This window comes from Amblyomma maculatum, chromosome 11 (genome assembly GCF_055883805.1).
Source record: "Amblyomma maculatum isolate TAMU_Amacu chromosome 11, ASM5588380v1, whole genome shotgun sequence".
NCBI lineage: Eukaryota > Metazoa > Arthropoda > Arachnida > Ixodida > Ixodidae > Amblyomma > Amblyomma maculatum.
In genome coordinates this window covers 143,922,734-143,939,649 of record NC_139354.1, presented here as the reverse complement: position 1 = coordinate 143,939,649, position 16,916 = coordinate 143,922,734, and the positions used below count along the sequence as shown (strand labels likewise).

The 16,916-nt window shown below is 45.4% G+C and overlaps 1 pseudogene; it reads right to left on the bottom strand.

The window, feature by feature from the left end:
• Positions 1–538: 538 nt before the first annotated feature.
• LOC146175114 (uncharacterized) overlaps positions 539–16,916 on the bottom strand; it is a 75,600-nt pseudogene continuing 59,222 nt past the window's right edge.

The following is a 16,916-nucleotide window of genomic DNA, read 5'->3' as shown; positions in this document are numbered from 1 at the left end:
AATAAACATGAATTGGCGACTAAGGGAGAGCTTTTTAACTGCGGGTATTAGTTCACCGTATATCTGCCAAGTTAATTTATAATTCACATTTTCTTTCATGCAGTATCTAACTACATCTCATACATACTGCTTTTTAAAAGGGAGTATTTGTTTTTGTCATTTTCAAAACGGATGGCATGTTCAGCATAGAAATAACCAAATTAAAGAAGTCATGCAAAACAATAACATTAGACTTTATAAACATTTTATTGCTACCGGTTCTTTGCACTAAAATAATTCAGTTCTTTAATTTTTTCAGCTTCCTGGCAGCTGCCTTCTTCTGACTGCTATCATGAATAGCATCATTCCTCAACTTGCACAAATTATTGAGCACAGTGTTCGCTGCTGCTTTTATCATAAGCTGCAGAAGTAATTTTGGTGAATGTCCATTTCCGCACTCGTTGGCCGGAAAGTCTTCTTGCACGCGGGAAGCTACTAATGACCCTACAATGGCTTGTTGACTGCAGCTCAATAAAAATTTCTCTTCATTATTCCCTGTTCAAAGGTTTTCAACAACGAGCTTGCAGACAAGAACCATATTGACAACACATGGGTGCGGAAACTTGAAGCCAACTCTGGAAAGGTGTAGAATCATGTTCATGTCTTCAGTTTCCAGGACTCTGTCCTCAACAACAACTGCGCTGGCACACGAGGAACAAGAAATGTTCTTTAGGGCAGCATGTGCGCAATAGCCAGCTATGTAGGCTATCACATCCATGTCACTCTTTGACGCAGTTATGTCGTCCTCTGTAATAATAACAGAAAAATTGTTATCTGTGTCTACAATTGTTTCGTCGTCCTCTTTGGCGCCCGAAGTCTCTTCCACTGGCAATGTCCGGAGCTTCTGTAGCCTCAACTTTTTTTCCGACTCATATAATTGACGCACAAAAATATGGTAGTTTCTGCCAGATAACCTCCTATAACTACCGAAACGGTCTTCCAGTTCGTCTGTTTGGAATTCCCCAAGCAAGACGTACTTAAACCCCAGCTCTTCCAAACAATAACGTGATACTTCGACGAGAAAATAGCAGGTAATCCGCAATGCGGTGTGCGTTTCCCTCGTGAGAGTGCCACTGGACATGTTAACTGAGTGCCAGGCGTCAAGCCAGTCAAGAATTCTGCTGAGAAACGTCAGCTGGTGATCAGTGATGCATTGTATTGGGGCTTCCAGACTGTCCTTGGCTCTTTGGCCCTTGTGAGGGGTTTTTACGTTTACTATTTTCCACCATGTCCGCGCGATGTCTATAAACATGGCGGTTGAATCGGCAAGCGGGACCTGCAACGCTGATCCACGAGTTCGGAGAGCATTAGAGACGAAGGAGTTTATTACATTTAGTACCAGTTTCACGTTCTGGCGCTCCATAACTGTAGGATTTACAGTTTTTGCGTTGAGCCCGTAGACAGCTTTCACAAGTGCTGTTTTTTCCGAAGTATACAGTTTCCTAATAGCTTCGAAGGATGCCGCTTTTATTCTAGGGGGACCGTCAGGCATACCCCCTGACAAATGAATTTCCGGGAAGTAGAAACAGGTTCCAGAGTTTTTTTGATTGATCCAATTATTTCTAATGCACTTCAATAAGTACACCGGATCCACGATGTAAAATAGCGGGCGTTGACTGTCTACTGGCTGAGGAGTACACAATGCTCAGTTGCTGCTTTTCCGAAAATAATGACATCATTTTCCTCCTCAGAGAATTGTTGTCAGTTATGACAGCTATTACTTTTATCCCCATCTCTTCAATGCCAACTATTATCTTCGTCGTGTACTGGTGCAGGGTTTCAGCATTCATCCTACAAACAGGTAGAATATGTATAACATCCTTGTTTGAGAAAAGCAATGACTGCGTCATGAAGACATGGGCGGTTGTTGCTGGCTCGGAAGAGTGGGCTGATGCTCCAATTATTGTTCCTGCCTTGAAGTCAAAGAATGGTTTAAGATGTACCTCATCAATCATTAGTATTACAGTTTTTTCGTGGGGCTGCAACAGTTTCGCTCGTTCCCGAATGTAAGCAAGGAAATTTGCTTGATGCTGTTCCTGACTGGGGTCACCTTGATATTTAGAACAGGCACGGCGTAGGGTTGATGGGTGCGGCAAAATTAAACTGGATGCAGATCTTGCGAAGTGATAGGCATGGGGAGAAATTGAGTGAAGAAGACTGGAAAAAACTAGCATCTCCGAACTGTACGCACGCTTATTTGAGAGGAAAAGGCTGATTTGTTCATCAATAAATTTCAGCAGAGCAATGTCCTCCGTTCCTTCTTCAGTTTCGTGAATAAATTCGGATATCAGAAATCTCAACAACGACAAAATGTCCCGTTTCTCTCCGCCCGAGTTGTCGGCATTTTTACGCAGCTCGCTCTCAAGATTGCCAAGCAGTGCAGATAAGGCTGGAACATCGCAAACCTTGTCCGGAATTGCACTGCCACATGCTAGTGAGTGCAGCTTTCCCATGCCTATAGTGACAGATATTGACGGATCCGGGAGGACTGTGACGGAACATTTCAAATATAGATACGGCTCACTTTCGATACAAAGAAACATAATGGACTTTTCATTCGTAGTTACTGTCCAAAACTCCGCGTCGCAAATGTTCTTTAGCTTGCTTTGCAATTCTTCAAACGAAGACACTGAATTTTCGAGTTTTTCTTCCTCGCTTGCCCTGATAGAATGTTTTATGGCTTCTTGAATGAAATCATTTTCCCGGCGTGCTCTCTTTCCTGCTGGGGGCTCTCGACACGAAGGTGCAGAAGAAAGGTACGCAGCACAAGTGGGGAATAGCGAAGGCACTGCTTCCTTTTGAAGTCGAACTCGATCACGTTTTAGATCTATGGTACTGCCCGTTTGTTTGTCATGGTATGAGAGCTTGGTGACAAAGTCTTGCTCCTGGAAATGAAGCTCGCACACCTGCATGAGGAAGCTTAATTACAAAACCATCCAATTTTCTCGAAAGCACTGTTTAACAACTTTTTGATTTACAGGTTTTAGTTTTGTGTTGGATTTTATGGTAGATAAGCTAAGGATATAAAATTTATAGGGTTAAAATTCAGTTACTTACCTTGGAATGAATGGTCGTTGTAAAATTTTTGCGAGGAACTGCTCTCATCCAAGCTTTTCTTTGAGCTTCAGCCTTCGGAAAACTAAACACCCTAACTTTTGGGCCCCCGTCACAATTTCCGCGGCACCCAGGCACGCAGCATCGGCCCATGTTTCGGCGGTTGCAAAATAAACTTGCTTTTGCTTCAGCACCACATCATGATTTAAACGCGAGCACAAGCCAAGAGGAAACAGATCGATGTCTTGCAGTTCGAAAACCAAGTCAGAAAAGAGAAATGCCAGCATGTTCGATGTGTATAACCTAACCACAGGGAGACAGAGTGGAAAGATTAGGGTGCCTCGATGTAGCGCGCAGCCGTACAGGATGGAGACACCGCCGTCGACGGCGCCATGTTGGGGCAAGCGTAGACACGGCGGGCTATGGAGCGTCGGCCCGATTTCTTGTTCAGCACGCTCTTGCGCTAGCAGGCTCAGCTGGTTAACGTTTTTACACACATACTCACAATCCTGAGCACTTTCTTACTCGAAAAAAAAATGTGAAAGCAACTACTGCTTGCTAGCATGCGACGTAGTTCTAAGAGGAAATGATCAAATTGCAGATGGTAACCTTTACTCGTTCGCCGTCTCGAAGGCTCAAATTCGGTTATTTTGAAGACTGGCTGTTTTATAAAGCAATGTACTTTGTTCTGCCGGACATGAATGAGTTTATGAGGTGCATAACATTCAGTTGCGTTTATTGCTATAAATCAACAATCATGTCTACGTTTCAGTCAGCCGTATATCGAAAATTAATTGTATTGCAGAAACCGTAGAAAGACACAACAAAAAACGATGCGTAAATCAACCTTTGGCACGTGTCGCACGCTGATGCACACGGCATTTTATTCCAAAACTATCCTCATCAAAACTTCGAAGCTGATTTTGGATGCACGCCTAGGAGACATCATTTAATCAAGATTGGCGCCAGCTACAGTTTTGCTGCCATACCCATCATTTGATTTTTATGGCTGACTTAGCCAACTCAAGTAAATGTGCAAGCGCATCGTCCCAAACCGCTCTAATAGTCTGCTGATCAGCTTTGGGTGTTCCGCGCAATCAACCACTGGAATCGGAACGGTTTGTTCGATGAATCATTTAACGAATTTTACTAGACTCTTCAAATGGCAGATGTCGTTTTATTCCGATAAATTTTTACACGCAATCCAACGATGTCGAGACAGCAGTTGACTTGAGGAGGTGACGTCCATACACTGTGTTTGCCCTCGAACTGGCGCTGAAATGAGATAGGCGACGAAACAGTCATTTTGCGTCTTTTGTAGTGTGCACGCAAATTAATGAAATAATAAAAACATCATGGAAGCAATGCGATATTTACATGTGCGATAGCACAATTTTTCTATGGATGCCAAGCAAGAGACAGCACCAATTGGGGTGACAGGCGGTCAAATTTAGCTTCACCTAAATTTGGCTTAACCTCAGAGGAGTACTTGCGGGGACAACAGGGTGTGTACATCGCCTTGCGATGCGTAATTAATTACACAGGGAAGGAAACGCTGCATTCGGGATGAACTTTTGTACTGCGCAAGCACCTTGCTTCCTTACGACCGCTTTCACAAGATGATGCCGCTACACCTTCCAGCTCACGAGATCAGTTTCTTTGTGACTTGTCGAGCTGCCAATCATATACTTAAAACAACCTAATTTTCATGAGAACCCAACTTTTTATATTATTGCGAATCTCAAAAACCTCGCGAAAAACTGCTCCTGTGTATAATTTAAAAAAAAGGAGCTTCAGAGGACCTGTTATCTCTGTTTCGCGAAATGTTGTACTAGCGATAAGCCCACTAGCCAAATTCCAGCGGGCCCACTCACAGGAAGTTTCTTTTTTTTTTTTTTTGCGACCAAAGTAATTGTTACAAACTGCGTTTCACTTCCTACTCTGTCGCGAGGTGACATGCCATCCGTCGCTCTCCATTGTAATATTTCCCAAGAAGGGGAGAGGGAATGTAATCCGTGTGAATCTGAAGCCTCGGTGGTTGACGTTAGCTTGGGAGCGATCGAAAGGGCGCATTGGTGCATTCCTTTGATAAATACCTGGCTCGGCTTTCTCCGCATATTCTTGGTGCGGCTATGAACACAGAAAGGGAGATCCTCAACAACAGATGTTATTGTGTGACACTACGCGAATGATACTAAGGTCGAGTGTCACTCACTGAAAGTTACACTAAATTTTCCCGAGTGACTACAACATAGCAGACGCAATTGTCCATATATTTAGCTTATAAGCCATCACGTACGCTGAAAATTCAAAATTTAGACTTAAAAAACACACCGCGCTACTCCCGATGCTAGGCAATGCGATGCTTCGACCTGCTTCAACGTTGAAGAAGGCAGACCAAAATCTGTTGCGCACAACGCTAGACTGGGAAGCCAAAAACCGCACAAAGCTCGTGCTTACAAGCAGATGGGTGAAGCGGCGTGAGATAATGTCATTCCAAACAGGAGTGGGTAACTGCATTAGAAAAGTACAAAAATATCTTGTAAAACGCTTTCGTATAAACAGAAACAGACCTCAAGAAAGACGACACGCGCACATACGCAGGCGCTTGTGTGTTTGTCATCTTTCTAGTGGTCTGTGTCTGCGCTAAACCTTTTTTACAAAATCGAAATACACTTATTCGCTCAAAATAAATTTTATGGATGCGTAAAAGCAGCACAGGTATTGTGGCTTACCTCGCAGATCTTCTCGTTGCCATTCGCCGTCCAGTCTTCACGCTTCACTTTCGCCTCCCATACATTTATCCGTCTCTTATCTCGTGGAAAACAAAATCATCTGGCTCCTTTCATTTTTTTTTTTTTTGCCGAGCCAGCACAGAATGGAACCCAACAGCCTGGCATGCTGGTTTGCATGACTGAACACAGTACAATCGCCCAGCGAAGAACACAATCTCTTCGGACACTCTGCAGCAACTGCACGAAGCGACTTGCCCCAAGATGACGAGCGCGGAGAGTGCGGCGGCACGGGGCATGCCAAAGGGTGTCACCACCCTGTACGGCGGCACTGGTATCGAGGCACCCTAGGAAAGGTCCACCTGCAGTGCCTCCTGCAGGTGCGATGCACCTGCATTTCTTCCCCCCGTGCACTGCACCGAACTTTCAGCATCGCTCGCGGTCGGGCCACTAGTGTGACGTAGGCCCCTGTGGAGAGGAGGAGCGCGCAGGCCTTGTGTAGTCTAGGTGGCTTTGGCAGAGACAAGGGAGGGGAGGATAACAGATACAGCGAAAAATATCTCCAAGCGAACGCGCTCACCATTCACAGTCGGCCACTTCTTGCAAAAATCTCCTTCATACTTGGCGCTCACACCTATTAGCGTTCACCATTCTGCAGCGAACACCTTCCCACACTTTTCTTTTTCTTCCTCCGAGGTTGTTTCGCCGCTGCCTGTATTGTATACGCTGACTCCCAGCCGGCGCCTTGGGTGTACGGATTGACTCTTTGTGCCTACCCTGCTCTTCAAGTGTGTGTGTATTGTTCGTGCGCAGCTTGCTCGCCTCTATGTGCCCATATTTTGTCGTCCGTGTTTATATCGCCTTTTGAGTAGTGGACACTATAAGAAGACAAGCAAGATCCATGTACCTTCAGGCTTGAGCAAGGCAGGGCTCCTGCCGTAACGTCGACTCCAAATAAAACTGAAATCAGTTTGAAGCTTGTTTTCACTTCCACATATATATATATATATTGTGAAAGAAGGCCAGGTCGAGACGCCAAAGTCGTGACGGCAAGGCAAGGTAAGCCGTGTCAGCGTTTTAATCTGATGGAGAACCCAGGCGCGTGCTGCAGCCGGCGCCGCGGGACGATGACGATGGTATGTACAAAAGAAAGAAGAAGATTATGGTATGTGCAAATGAATGAAGATCCGTGGAAGGCTCGCACAATCATCCCGGGGGGTCGGAAGCGGCCAGCCTGGCCGCTCCTAACCAACAGAAGCACCGCGGCGCACAAACGGCTTCAAGCGGGAGACATGAACAATTTCAGTTCCACGGTGGCGTCGATCGGCTGGGGGATCAACAGGTGTGACTTGGTAGTTCACGGGGGAAGTTTGGTTTATGATCTTGTAGGGACCAAGATAGCGACGCTGAAATTTATCACTAAGGCCCGGGGCGCGCAGTGGTGTGTAAAGCAGGACTTCGGCACCGGGACGAAAAGAGACCGCACGATGCGTAGAATCGTAGCGACTCTTGCGGTCTTCCTGGCGCGCTTCTGTGTTGAGGCGGACAATATGACGGCATCTGGCCACAAGGGATAAGAACTGGGCTGGTACTGATGAGGAGTAGTCGGGCGTAGAGAAGAAGGAAGTGTCGAGCATTGTAGTGGGAGGACGGCCAAAAACGAGGAAAAACGGAGAGTAACCGGTAGTCCGCTGTACTGCTGTAATGTAGGCGAATGTGACGACTGGTAGAATAGTGTCCCAATTTCGGTGATCCGGTGTGATGTACATGGATATCATATCGGATAGAGTGCGATGAAATCGCTCAGTAAGACCGTTAGTCTGGGGATGGTAGCTTGAGGTTGTCTTATGAAGAATGGATGACGCATGAAGAACTTCGGCAACGACTGTCGATAAGAAGGCCGTCCCGCGGTCACTTAGAAGCACCCGAGGAGCGCCATGACGCAGGACAATTGATCGCAAAAAAAATTAGCTACCTCTTCGGCAGAACCAGTCGGTACAGGGGCTGTTTCAGCGTAGTGTGTAAAGTGGTCAACGGCTGTTATAATCCAATGGTTACCCCCATCGGAGAGAGGTAGGGGACCATATAAGTCGATGCCGACTACGTCGAATGGCCTGGCGGGACATGGAAGAGGCTGTAAGAGGCCAGCGGGCGAAGAATCAGGGCGCTTGCGGCGTTGGCACAGATGGCAGGAAGCGAAGTATTTAGCTACGGTAGAAGATAGGCCAGGCCAAAAGAATCGTCTTTTCACGAGGTCATATGTTTTGTCAAAACCAAGGTGACCTTCAGTAGCGTCATCGTGGAAAGCCGCCAGTATACGTGGGCGAAGCGCACGCGGCACGACAGGGAGCCAACGAGTTCCATCAGGGCAATACACGTAGCGGCGTAGTATGCCATCTTCGAGTTTGAAATTGCGAAGCTGTCGGCGAAGCCTAGCATTGGGCGGGTTCGAAGCGCCGTTAAGGCGGTCGATGATGGGCCGACAGTAGGCATCAGCTAATTGCTGCGAGCGGAGTGCGTGTTTGTGCTCAGAATCGTCAAAAGAAACTGTTGTGATATGCGTCGGGGGAAGAGATGGTCGGCTGTGGTCAGAGGTTGAAATTCGTTGCGAAGAAAAACAGCAGGCTGATTCCGTAAGTGGGCAGCGAGAAAGAGCGTCGGCGTCTTGGTGTTGGCGACCCGATTTATAAACGACGTCGAAATTATATTCTTGCAGGCGTAGAATCCAGCGGCCAAGTCGGCCTGTTAAATTTTTCAGTGAAGACAACCAGCAAAGAGCATGGTGATCGGTCACAACTGTGAAGTGCCGACCATAGAGGTAGGGCCGAAACTTTTGAACAGCCCAGACGACGGCAAGACATTCCTGCTCGGTAATGGTGTAGTTTTTTTCAGCTTGAGTCAAGGTCCGACTGGCAAAGGCAATCACTTTCTCACGCGATGTTGCATCACGCTGCAGAAGGACAGCGCCAAGACCGTGACCACTGGCATCAGTGTGCAGGATGGTAGGAGCGCTGTCGCTGAAGTGGCCAAGGACGGGATCTGATGTGAGGGCGTGCTTTAGGTCGGTAAAAGCAGTGTTGCACTGTTCAGTCCACACGAAAGAGCTGCGCGCTTTAAGTAGTTCATGAAGTGGCGCAGCAATAGTTGCAAAATGCCTTATGAAACGCCGGAAATATGACGCCAGGCCGAGGAAACTGCGCAAATCTGCAGTGCGTTGCGGACGAGGAAAGTTCAAGACCGCGCTGATTTTATCTGGGTCTGGACGAATGCCTTCACTGCTAACCAGATGTCCCAATATTTTAATTTCCTTTTGTGCAAAGTGGCACTTCTTGGTGTTGAGCTGAAGGCCCGCTGACGAAAGGCACGTCAGGACTTCATTCAGGCGCTTGAGATGGTCGTTAAAAGTTGCCGAAAAGATAACAATGCCGTCCAAGTAACATAACAGGTTCTCCATTTTAGGCCACGAAGTACCGTATCAATCATTCTTTCAAATGTCGCTGGTGCGTTACACAGGCCAAAGGGCATAACATTAAACTCGTAAAGTTCATCGGGAGTTGCGAAAGCGGTTTTCTCTTTGTCGCCTTCATGCATTGGTATCTGCCAATAACCTGAGCGGAGATCCAAGGTCGAGAAATATTCGGCGCCTTGGAGAGAGTCAAGGGCGTCATATATTCGCGGCACCCGGTAGACATCTTAACGGGTAATTTTGTTGAGTGCGCGATAATAAACACAAAATCGTACCGATCCATCCTTTTTTTAACTAATACTACTGGCGAAGACCATGGGCTTGTTGATGGACGAATAATATCGCGACGGAGCATGTCATTCACATTTTCTTCGATTACTTTTCGTTCCGAGAGAGAAACCCGATAAGGTCGTCGGCGTACGATCGAGTTACCTTCAGTAATGATGCGGTGATGTGCAACACTAGCCCGTCCCAGTGGAGGGGAAGTGGCATCAAAAATGGCTTGATGGGCTTGAAGCAATTTCAGCAATTCTTTGCGTTGGTGCGGCGTGAGGTCCGGACTGATTGTCTTCGACAGCATCGGAAGAGAGACGTGCGATGAATCACGTTGCTGAGGTAGCGGGGCGGTGAGCACCATAATGGATGTTAGGGTGAGCATCCACTATGCGTGGCAGGGAAGTTCCTTCAGTCAGGACGATGGATTCACGGGATGTGTTCGTGGCAGCTACTATCGCTGAGCCGCTGCGGAATCGTACAAGACTTGATGGGAAGGCGATTCCACGTGCAAGATGACGATGAGATGGTGTGATAAGTACATCCCCGTCAGTGATGTGTTCCGAAACAACGGTAACAAGTTTTTCGCACTGTGGAGGCAATACAGTGTCAACTGCGGCAATGAGGGAATGACGTCCTTCAGACATGTCAGATGAAAAATCACTGTCTGTCATATGAATGACACGGTCGCCACAAGACATTAACGCTGACGCGGTCGACAAAAAATCCCAACCAAAAATCATCTGATGCGCACACGGTGAAAGCACAGCAAACTGCACATGGTGGAGGACGCCGTCTATAACAATTCGAACTGTACACTTTGCTGAAGGATGTAGAGGGACGTCATTTGCTCCACGAAGTTCAGGTCCATCATATGGTGTCGTTACTTTCCGCAAACGGTGGCATAAATCAGCGCGAATAATAGAAATTGCAGCCCCTGTGTCAATCAAAGCTTCGACCGGCAATCCTTCAGCTAAAACGGAAATCATATTGTACGGGAGATGAGGACTTTTGGTAAGTTCGCAGAGTGCAGTTTCACCTCCGGAAACTGCATCCCTTAGTTTTCCGAATGACGGACAGGAATGACGGATGCCCAAGTGTTCGACTTTGCCTCAAACGGATCGGGTAGCCATCTCCCAGCTTCTCGGCTTCAGCACAAAATTAACACAGGAAGAGCACCCCCTATTCGCCAAAAACCTTACAGAGTCTCCTCAGCAGAGCGCAAGATAATTCAAGAACCAGTGGACGAAATGCCGCACAAAGGAATCATCCGAGAATCTTCCAGTCCGTGGGCCGCACCTGTGATCCTGGTGCAAAAAAAAGACGATTCTTGGCGATTTTGTGTAGACTACCGTCGTTTGAATGGGGTAACAAAGGAAAACGTATACCCGCTACCTCGCATTGATGACGCCGTCGACTGTCTACATTCGGCGTCATATTTCTCCTCTGTTGATTTGCGATCTGGCTTTTGGCAAATTCCTCTACATCCATCCGACCATGAGAAGACTGCTATTGTAACACCAGATGGTTTATACGAATTTATTGTAATGCCCTTTGGATTATACAACGCTCCCGCGACGTTCGAGCGATTTATGGACACTATCCATCGTGGTCTCAAATGGGAAATATGCATGTGTTACCTTGATGATGTTATCATTTTGGAAAGACCTTCCAAGAGCACAATGAGAGGCTCCATAAAGTTCTTGAATGCACTGGCAAAGCGGGCCTCATTTTGAATTCGAAGAAGTGCCATTTTGGAGAGCGACAAACTTTAGTTCTTGGGTTCCTCGTCAACGAGGATGGTATCAGGCCGGATCCGCAGACGATTGCTGCAGTACGCAACTTCGAAACTCCACGCACCCTGGAAAGTCTTCGGAGCTTTCTTGGCCCCTCTTCTTATTTTCGTCGCTTCATTGCTGGTTTTGCGCAACTTGCCCACCCCCTCACTTCTCTACTGCACAAGGATTCGCAATTTGTGTGGACCCCAGAGTGCGAATCCTCTTTCAATCTTCTCAAGTCTTCTCTAACTTCAGCACCACTGCTGCGCCACTTCGACTCTTCTGCTGTGACTGATGTCCACACTGACGCCAGTGGAGTCGGTCTTGGGGCGATGCTTGTACAGCTGCATAGTGGGGCTGGACACGTTCTTGCATATGCCAGCCGTACGTTGAAAAAATGTGAACGGAACTACACAGTTACCGAAGTGGAGTGCCTCGCAGTTGTGTTCGCTGTGCACAAATTCCGACCATACCTATATGAACGCTACTTCACCATAGATGCAGACCACCATTCGCTATGCTGGCTCATCGGACTTCGCGATGCATATGGTCGTCTGGCGCGCTGGGCATTACGGCTACAAGAATACAACTTTGGTGTCGCGTACAAGAGTGGAAGACATCACAGTGATGCAGACTGCTTGTCACGGCACCCATTGCCGTCTTCCGTTAACGATGAAGACGGCTTCGACGGGTGTTTAGCCTCAATCGCATCGACGTTTCCTATTATGGCGACCTTTAGGCGAGAACAACGCAACGACCGGTCACTACAGCCTCTTATACAAGAGGCAGAAGGAAGAGCAGAGTCAACGTAGTTTACATTCGAAGATGGTGTTCTGTTCAAAAAGAACTACTCAGTTGACGGTGCTGCCCTCCTTTTGGTCGTCCAAAAACGTCTCCATGCACAAGTTTTGCATGCCATGCACGATGATATTACCTCTGGACATCTAGGCTTCTGCCGTACCCTGCAAAGAATTCGCCAGCGTTTTTAATGGCCACAAATGTACAAGACCACCAAGCAATACGTTGCCACATGTGAAAAATGCCAACGACTTAAGGCGCGCACCACCACGCTGGCCGGACCTTTACAACCCGTCAAGCCACCTACCTCACTTTTTGAAAAGATTGGAATTGACCTGTTCGGTCCTATTCCAAAGACTGTAGAGGGCTGCCGCTGGGCTATCGTCTGCGTTGACTATTCACCAGATACGCGGAGACCGCTGCTCTCGCTACCGCAAAGGCTGCTGATGTTTTGTCGTTTCTTTTGAATTCCGTTTTTCTTCGCCATGGTGCACCCCGTGTTATTATAAGTGATCGTGGTCGGCAATTCACTGCTGATGTCGTGGAAGAAATGCTCCGACTTTGTGGTTCACATTACCGGCACTCGACACGGTATCATCCGCAGACCAACTTGCTCACCGAGCGCACCAACCGCACCTTGACATCCATGCTCTCCATGTACATCTCGTCTGACCATCGTAACTGGGTTTCAGTGCTACCGTATGTGACGTACGCTTATAACACTGCAAATCATGAAGTTACCGGCTATTCTCCTTTCTATGTACTCTACGCAAGAACACCCCAGTTTTCTTAGACACCATCTTCCCATTTTCCCCCAACGACAATGCGTCTTTTTCCCAGATACTATGCCGTGCCGAAGAACCCCGTCGTATAGCCCGCTTACGCATACTGGCTTCTCAAAGCCGCTCGAAAGAACACTACGATCTGCATCTTTGTGCAGTTGCGTACTCCCCTGGAGACCATACGTCTGGCTTTGGACGCCTATTCGCAAGCGAGGGTTATATGAGAAGTTTCTCTGCAAGTACGATGGCCCGTTCGTCGCGGTGGACCAACTGAATGACGTGAACTAGGTTATCGCCAAAGTCACGACGGATAAACGCCGATCCTGCAAGACGCAACTTGTTCACGTGACTCGCATTAAGCTGCCTTCTTCGATCTAGCTAATTTTCCCGAGGACGAGAATCGTTTGCCCGGGGGGAATTGTTACGCCGCGTAGCGGCGCACTGAGAAGCTGCAGAAGCAGCAGAAGAAGAAGCGGATGAAACGAGGCGCGTGCAGACTGATCCGGGTTTTTCTGAGCTGTGTGCGTCCGTCCTTCATACGAAGTTCAGCTGTATTAAAACCATTTCATCTGTTACAATATATATATATATATATATATATATATATATATATATATATATATATATATATATATATATATATATATATATATATATATATATATATATATATATATGTGTGTGTGTGTCTGTGTGTGTGTGTGTGTGTGTGTGTTTGTTTGTTTTGTGTGACGTTATGACAAGTCAGGCTTTAATGGGACACATACGCGTATAATTTTCAGCAACTCAATATGATCCGTTTCTTCAGTGCCGATCTGTGGCGTGTTGATATGGCCGTAATGAAAAATGCGGTTGTTCCACAGATTGTCCAATTGACTTTTCGTAGCGGGATCAGCCACCAAGGATGCATTTCTTCTTTGCCTGGAACGAATACATATTGAGGAAGTAACAGTATAAAAATCATGCGTGCTTTAACTTTCTATGCACAAAACCTATACAACTAGAACCGAACAGCGTTATTCAATCAAAGCGCAGCAGTTTCCATTCATGGGATAGATGTGACGATGATTCATTAACTGAATCGTTTGCCTCAGTTGTGTTAGCAACGGACAGTATGACACAAGACTACACTTTTCCTGACAAATGCTTGGCGGCGGATCGAATAATACGAGGCATTCAGGCATTTTCGCAATTCATATTTAGAGTACGGTTCTTTTTCGCGCAGTCAATGTTTTTCGTAAATACTAGACACTTTTTGTCACACAGTTTTTCAAAGAAATACGCCCAAAGATTGATAGACCTATTATAAAGCATTGAAATTTCTGGTAGAAAAATATATTATACGAAACAGATTTGCTGATTTATAGTGTTTTGATGTAATATTTGGATCCTTAATCTACTCATGCGGAATGAAATATTTTTGCAACAGCACTTATTCAAAATTCTTTGGAAAGAAGTCTACCAGTCCAGACCTTGGCAGGATTACTTCTACAGGGATAATATTTGCTATTAAGCTACGCCTTGTATTTTTGATGTCTTCCTACATTAATATTGAGGGCAAAATAATCGCGCCTGAAGTTCTGTTTCAGCACTACAATATAGATTGTGAAAAATACATAACCTTCAGAGTCGCGACCATCTCGGCACAAAGACTCGTACACACTAACCGAGTACATCTGTCTCAATGACACATTCAAGCATTCTATCTTTCCTCTCGCCATCGGTGAATGAAATTGCTTAGATCATCGCATTACTAGCGTGCAATCTCTATCTTCATTCCTATCATAAGTAAAGCCTTTACTAAATTTATGACTGAGGTGCAAGAGCCGTACCTGCTACCTGTTGATAGGAAAACGCTCACGTGCACAATTTTGTGATTTAAGAGATGTGCAGTGCATTGTGATGTTTTTTTTTTTTTTAATTGCTGATCTTTTTGCTTTGTACATAATTTTAGCACACGTAATATTTCCTCCTTTCGCGTACGTGTACTTTTATATCCTGCTGTGCTGCCCATGAAAGATATGCATATAAGTTATCTGCTCGAAATGTACTAAACGCCCCCTGCTATGGTCTTGGAAGAAGACCGGTAGTTTTGTGAGCAAATAAATAAATAAATGTGGGCAGCGGTACGTCGTGAATTCGCCATATATGACAAGGAATGCCAAGAAACGAAATGTTTTTGCTTTAAGGGCTTGGCTAAAGATCAATGCATTATTTACGATGATTCAAGTTTCAAGTTTCAAATTTATTTACATCATCAGAGATGTGGGTAGGTCCGGGTAAAAAAGTGATCGCAGATCACTTGAGGAGCTACATGGCATACATATCCATTTTTTTGATAATCAGAAAACTGGCTAAATACTTCAAACAACACGTTTTCGCACACAGAGTATATATATACAGAATATTTTAAGATGAATTATTTTATGATTTCATGTTAAGGCGGCTCGAATCTGACCCAAACTGGTTTTTTGAATATCAGTATTCATAGAGTCTAGGTTTTTCAGTAAAATGGGCACATTGAATCGACGAATCTAGTTTCTATAACTACTGCGGCAAAAAGAGATAAACCAGTTTTCTGTGTTTCGGAGTATATAAGCAGGTACTGTTCGTGAGAGACAAGTTAAGTCTAGGAATACTCGATTACTATATTTCAGAGATCTTTTGTATCTGATTGCTAAGAAATATTTGTACAAGGTATGAACGGGTGTAATATGGTATTTTATAAATAGTTGATCGGTTGGAGCACGGTAGTCAACGTTAGCTATATCGCAAGCAGCTTTTTTTGCAACATGCATGTTTAATGCATATTTGTTTCAGTTGTAGTTGCCCAAACCAAAAAATAGTAGCTTAATTGAGACAAAACATGGCGTATTATATTTTTAACTTGACGGAGACCGGAAGGAAGTATCGAAATTTAGCAAGAATGCCAACGCATCTCAACAGCTAGATGAGTAATACCCGGCTCTACTTCAGCGTTCCGGCTCATGTGAGTGTGAAAAGCCCTCCTTGTGTTTTAAGCACGCCTTTTAATTCTATGTTGGTGTTACCAACGTTCATGTCGAAATTCTGGCTAATTCCTAAATGCCTTGCGTGAAAAATGTGATGATGCACATAACGTTTGAGCATCACTATTTCTCATTAATATATGAAGCATCCCACCGACGCCTTCTTTAGGAGGTACGTGGAAATAATACGGCCGCCTGTTTGCTTAGTTTCAGTGAAAGATATCAGCAAAGTGAATGAGACGAGTAAAATGTGGAAATGCAGCATCCTGTATATATTTATTTCAATGTTTGCGCGATTCTTTTCCGGGTAAATTACTTTCCGAGACCGAAAAGAAATTGTTAACTCCAGAGCTTTTGTAAAGTTGATTGTGCTTGAAGTGTATCCACAATGTTCCGAACATAGGCTCTTACTGGGCAGAGCTGTGTGCCTTGCTTTTTTTAAGCAACAGATTAAAATGTACGTTCTCCAAGCACGTTAAGCAATGCCAAAAATAATTTAAATGAATACTGAATTTTGTTGGACCGTAACAGAATACTTTGCTGCTTGCAATTCACCGAACCTAAACTAGAAAAAATTTCATGGTAAACGCTTTCACATTGGTACCGTAATGCGAAAGCATTTCTCTAACGGACTAGAGTACCATCTGAAGCGGCCAAATGTGTGTATATTATGAACGACAAGTAACTTTTCGTTCACCATACTAGCGCCAAAGTAACAGACTTACTAAAAAACATGAGCAACCTGCCAGCAGTGATATCGAGGGTGTCCAGGTACGGCCTCTCAAGTACGCAGTCGATTTCATTGCACCGGGTTTTGCTATATTTAACCTGCTTACCTGCTTTTGATTGCCGGAGTCTTTGGAGATAAAAAGCAGTTGCGAAGGGTAGTGTCTGGTGTAAAACAGTTGCCAAGAACGACTTCGGGAAACTACAGGCCTGTTTCCATTTTACCTATCTTTTTCAAAGGCATTCGAAAAAAAGCTTAC